Source organism: Arachis hypogaea, chromosome 6, assembly GCF_003086295.3.
Source record: "Arachis hypogaea cultivar Tifrunner chromosome 6, arahy.Tifrunner.gnm2.J5K5, whole genome shotgun sequence".
NCBI classification, from domain to species: domain Eukaryota; kingdom Viridiplantae; phylum Streptophyta; class Magnoliopsida; order Fabales; family Fabaceae; genus Arachis; species Arachis hypogaea.
The window spans coordinates 14,677,532-14,683,236 of NC_092041.1; the positions used below are offsets into that span (position 1 = coordinate 14,677,532).

Here is a 5,705-nt window from a genome sequence, read left to right on the forward strand (position 1 = left end):
ATTTTGCATTCCAGACAGACTTTGAGAAATCATATTGACTTGCTGAGTCAATATTTTGTTCTGAGCCAGTATGGCATTCAGAGTGTCAATCTCAAGAACTCCTTTCTTCTGACTAGTCCCATTGTTCACAGGATTCCTTTCAGAAGTGTACATGAATTGGTTATTTGCAACCATTTCAATCAGCTCTTGAGCTTCTATAGGCGTCTTCTTCAGATGAAGAGATCCTCCAGCAGAGCTATCCAAAGACATCTTGGATAGTTCAGAGAGACCATCATAGAAAATACCTATGATGCTCCATTCAGAAAGCATATCAGAGGGACACTTTCTGATCAATTGTTTGTATCTTTCCCAAGCTTCATAGAGGGATTCTCCTTCCTTCTGTCTGAAGTTTTGGACTTCCACTCTAAGTTTACTCAATTTTTGAGGTGGAAAGAACTTTGCCAAGAAGGCATTGACTAGCTTTTCTCAAGAGTTCAGGCTTTCTTTAGGTTGTGAGTCCAACCATATTCTAGCTCTGTCTCTTACAGCAAAAGGGAATAGCATAAGTCTGTAGACCTCAGGGTCAACCCCATTAGTCTTGACAGTGTCACAGATTTGCAAGAATTCAGCTAAGAACTGATGAGGATCTTCCAATGGAAGTCCATGGAACTTGCAATTCTGTTGCATTAGAGAAACTAATTGAGGCTTAAGCTCAAAGTTGTTTGCTCCAATGGCAGGGATAGAGATGCTTCTCCCATAGAAGTCGGGAGTAGGTGCAGTAAAGTCACCCAGCACCTTCCTTGCATTGTTGGCATTGTTGTTGTTTTCGGCTGCCATGTGTTCTTCTTCTTTGAAGATTTCTGTTAGGTCCTCTATAGAGAGTTGTGCCTTAGCTTCTCTTAGTTTTCGCTTCAAGGTCCTTTCAGGTTCAGGGTCAGCCTCAACAAGAATGCTTTTGTTTTTGCTCCTGCTCATATAAAAGAGAAGAGAACAAGGAATTGTGGAATCCTCTATGTCACAGTATAGAGATTCCTTGAGGTGTCAGAGGAAAAGAAAAATAGAAGACAGAAGCAGAAGAATTCGAACTTATCAAGAAAGATGGAGTTCGAATTGTGCATTAAGGAATAGTGTTAGTCCATAAATAGAAGGATGTGAGAAGAGAGGGAGAAATTTTCGAAAATTAAGTAAAAGATTTTAAAAACATTTTGAAAAAACACAAATTGATTTTCGAAAATAAGAGTGGAAAAGAAATTAAGTGATTTTTGAAAAAGATTTTGAAATTAGAAATCAAAAAGATTTGATTGAAAACTATTTTGAAAAAGATGTGATTAAGAAGATATGATTTGAAAAACATTTTAAAAAAGATTTGATTTTGAAAAATAATAACTTGGCTAACAAGAAAAGATATGATTCAAACATTAAACCTTTCTCAACAGAAAAGGTAACATACTTGAAATGTTGAATCAAATCATTAATTGATAGCAAGTATTTTTGAAAATGGAAAGAAATTAAGTTTGAAAAAGATTTGATTGAAAAGATTTGATTTGAAAAAGATTTGATTTTGAAAAGATTTTGAAAACTTGAAAAAAAATTTGCATTAAAAACAAAATCTTCCCTTTTGTGCCATCCTGGCGTTAAACGCCCAGAATGGTGCACATTCTGGCGTTTAACGCCCAAAACACTACCCTTTTGGGCGTTAAACGCCCAGTCAGGCACCCTGCCTGGCGTTTAAACGCCAGTTTGCCTTCTTCACTGGGCGTTTTGAACGCCCAGCTTTTTCTGTGTAGTTCCTCTGCTGTATATTCTGAATCTTCAATTCTCTGTATTATTGACTTGAAAAGACACAAATTAAAAATATTTTTTGGATTTTTAATAATCAAAATGTAACTAAAATCAAATAACAATGCATGCAAGACACCAAACTTAGCAGTTTGTATACTACTGACACTAACAAAATGAGAATGCATATAAACACTCAAGTCAATAGAATTCAAAGATCAGAGTAATGAAATCATCAAGAACAACTTGAAGATTAATGAAGACACATGCATGAATGTAAAAAGAACAAAAACATGCAATTGACACCAAACTTAACATGAGACTCTAGACTCAAACAAGAACTATAAAATATTTTTGGTTTTTATGATTTGTAATTTTTTTGTGCTTTTTCGAAAATTAAGTGGAAAAAGAAAATAAAGGCATCAAAATTCTTAATGAGAATTCCAGGAATCATGCAATGTTTAGTCTAAGACTCCGGTCCAGGAATTAGACATGGCTTCACAGCCAGCCAAGCTTTCAAAGAAAGCTTCGGTCCAAAACACTAGACATGGCCAATGACCAGCCAAGCCTTAGCATATCACTGCTCCAACAGCAAGATTGATAGAAATCAACAAGCTCTTGTGATGATAAGTTGAAACCTCGGTCCAATAGAATTAGACATGGCTTCACAGCCAGCCAGACTTCAACAGATCATCATGAAACACTAGAATTCATTCTTAAGAACTCTGAAGAAAATACCTAATCTAAGCAACAAGATGAACCGTCAGTTGTCCATACTCAACAATCCCCAGCAACGGCGCCAAAAACTTGGTGCACGAAATTGTGATCATCAATGGCGCCATCAACATGGTACGCACAATTGCAATCTCACTTCTTTATCATAACTTCGCACAACTAACCAGCAAGTGTACTGGGTCGTCCAAGTAATAAACCTTACGCGAGTAAGGGTCGATCCCACAGAGATTGTTGGTATGAAGCAAGCTATGGTCACCTTGTAAATCTTAGTCAGGCAAACTCAAATGGATATGGGTGATATACGAATAAGACATAAAGATAAAGATAGAGATACTTATGCAATTCATTGGTGGGAATTTCAGATAAGCATATGGAGATGCTGTGTTCCTTCCGTTTCTCTGCTTTCCTACTGTCTTCATCCAATCCTTCTTACTCCTTTCCATGGCAAGCTGTATGCAAGGGTTTCACCGTTGTCAGTGGCTACCTCCCATCCTCTCAGTGGAAATGTTCAACGCACCTTGTCACGGCACGGCTATCCATCTGTCGGTTCTCAATCAGGCCGGAATAGAATCCAGTGATTCTTTTGCGTCTGTCACTAACGCCCCGCCCTCAGGAGTTTGAAGCTCGTCACAGTCATTCAATCATTGAATCCTACTCAGAATACCACAGACAAGGTTTAGACCTTCCGGATTCTCTTGAATGCCGCCATCAGTTCTAGCTTATACCACGAAGATTCCGGTTAAAGAATCCAAGAGATATCCACCCAATCTAAGGTAGAACGGAGGTGGTTGTCAGGCACACGTTCATAGGTGAGAATGATGATGAGTGTCACGGATCATCACATTCATCAAGTTGAAGAACAAGTGATATCTTAGAACAAGAACAAGCAGAATTGAATAGAAGAACAATAGTAATTGCATTAATACTCGAGGTACAGCAGAGCTCCACACCTTAATCTATGGTGTGTAGAAACTCCACCGTTGAAAATACATAAGTGATAGTGTGATCATTGGCTTCGGCCCCCATAGAGGGAACCAGAAGAACCAAGATGAAAATACAATAGTAAAAGGTCCTATATATAGAGAACTAGTAGCCTAGGGTTTACAGAGATGAGTAAATGACATAAAAATCCACTTCCGGGCCCACTTGGTGTGTACTTGGCCTGAGCATTGAAGCATTTTTGTGTAGAGACTCTTCTTGGAGTTAAACGCCAGCTTTTGTGCCAGTTTGGGCGTTTAACTCCCATTCTTGTGCCAGTTCCGGCGTTTAACGCTGGGAATTCTGAAGGTGACTTTGAACGCCGGTTTGGGCCATCAAATCTTGGGAAAAGTATGGACTATCATATATTGCTGGAAGGCCCAGGATGTCTACTTTCCAACGCCGTTGAGAGCGCGCCAATTGGGCTTCTGTAGCTCCAGAAAATTCACTTCGAGTGCAGGGAGGTCAGAATCCAACAGCATCTGCAGTCCTTTTCAGCCTCTGAATCAGATTTTTGCTCAGGTCCCTCAATTTCAGCCAGAAAATACCTGAAATCACAGAAAAACACACAAACTCATAGTAAAGTCCAGAAAAGTGAATTTTAACTAAAAACTAATAAAAATATACTAAAAACTAACTAGATCATACTAAAAACATACTAAAAACAACGCCAAAAAGCGTACAAATTATCCGCTCATCACACTCCGACGCTCAAGTAAGTGTATGAGTTATGAGAGAGTAAAGAATAATAAACTTGAGCAAATTAAGTGACCTGAACTTTCATGGGTTATGTGGCCTGGTTTTATAGGCGAGTGGTGTGTTAGTAAGGGTCTTGTTTGTTCCGATATATCTGGTAGGTGCCGTTATCAGTATCTGTGGCTTGTGCAAAGTCGTGATCTAGTTTGAGTAGTGGATTCCGTTGTTGTGGATAATAGTTAGGAGATAAGAATGACTCAGTCAGAGGTTTCTGTTCTTGTTTGCTTGTTTCCGGGCCTTAAGCTCGGTTTCCGAGTATAATGGAGTACACATGATAGCCCCCAAGCTCGTCTGGTGTTTGTATGAAAAACGGTAGGCGAGCTTTAATGGACTTATGTTTGATTTTCTTCGCACGCGGCTAATCTTGTTGGGCTTTTGTTCGTTTGAAGGATTTTTGAAAGGATTTTAAAAAGACTTTCTCTTTTGTTTTCGCAAAACGTGTCGCTTTTATTGCGCTTTATTACCGTTTGGGTTTTCCACATTTTCAGTGGGTATGAGTTAAGTTACCCACTAAGATAGTGGGCTTACAATAATCTCTTTCCCTTGTTTTGGAACTTATGCTTTGTTTCATCTTTTTACCGATTTCCCCCGTTATGTCTTCGAAAGGTTAGTGCTTCTTCTCCCACTTTTTGCTGTTACTGCTGTTGTTTATTCATGGCGGGAGAGAGAGGGAAAGAGAAATTGAAAGCATTTGAGGTTAAGGAAGATGATTCCTACCACTGGGTTCATGATGATGTGAGGACCCGTTCCTCTTCACTCACTAGTGTCGAGTCCATGTCTGAGTTTAGGGGTCTAAACCTCATAAGAGGTGGTTCTGGTGTTGCCGTCGAACTCCTTTCTTGCTCTAGTAGTGATAGGGTTTGTGAGAGGAGGGGTGATTGGGGGTAGTTCTATATGTATACCTCCTGTATGACTGAACTTGGTGTGAGATTTCCCTTTTCTGCTTTTGAATGTGACGTTCTTACCCAACTCAACTGTGTGCCCTCACAGCTACATCTTAATTCATTGGCGTTCCTTTGCGCCTTCCAATGTTTGATGGATTTTCTTTCTTTCCCCTGTTCATTGTCGTTGTTCTTTTCACTGTTTCAGGCGAAAGGGGTTCGGAATGGATTGTTGGTTTGTCTTAGCAGTTTTTCTGGTCGTTCTCTCTTCCTTCCTTATAAATCTTCTTTTAAAAACTTCGTCTCTTTTTGTCAAGGTTTGATCGGTTGAGGTGGAGTATCCATTTTATTTAGATGATGAACTTATTGAAAAGTTTTCCCTTTATTGGTGTTTTGAGCTGAGCCAAATCCTCGAGGCTTTCGAGCAGAGTGAAGAGGAGGAATCTATTTTGGATTTTTTGGTTGAGAGTGTCGCTTCCGGGGAGTGTTTGTCCATTCCTAAACTTTTATGTTTGTGTGATTCGGGTGATAGTGAGGGCTTGAAAACCTATATAGGTAATGTCTTGGTTGTTATCGTTTGTGTTGGTGTTTGTTGTG

The 5,705-nt window shown here is 39.3% G+C and overlaps 1 non-coding gene across 1 annotated transcript; it reads left to right on the forward strand.

Moving 5' to 3' along the window:
* The first annotated feature begins 303 nt into the window (after positions 1-303).
* LOC112700065 (small nucleolar RNA R71) lies at positions 304-411 on the forward strand. Its single transcript, XR_003152988.1, has one exon. It is a non-coding gene; the product is annotated as a small nucleolar RNA R71 (small nucleolar RNA).
* Positions 412-5,705: the final 5,294 nt, after the last annotated feature.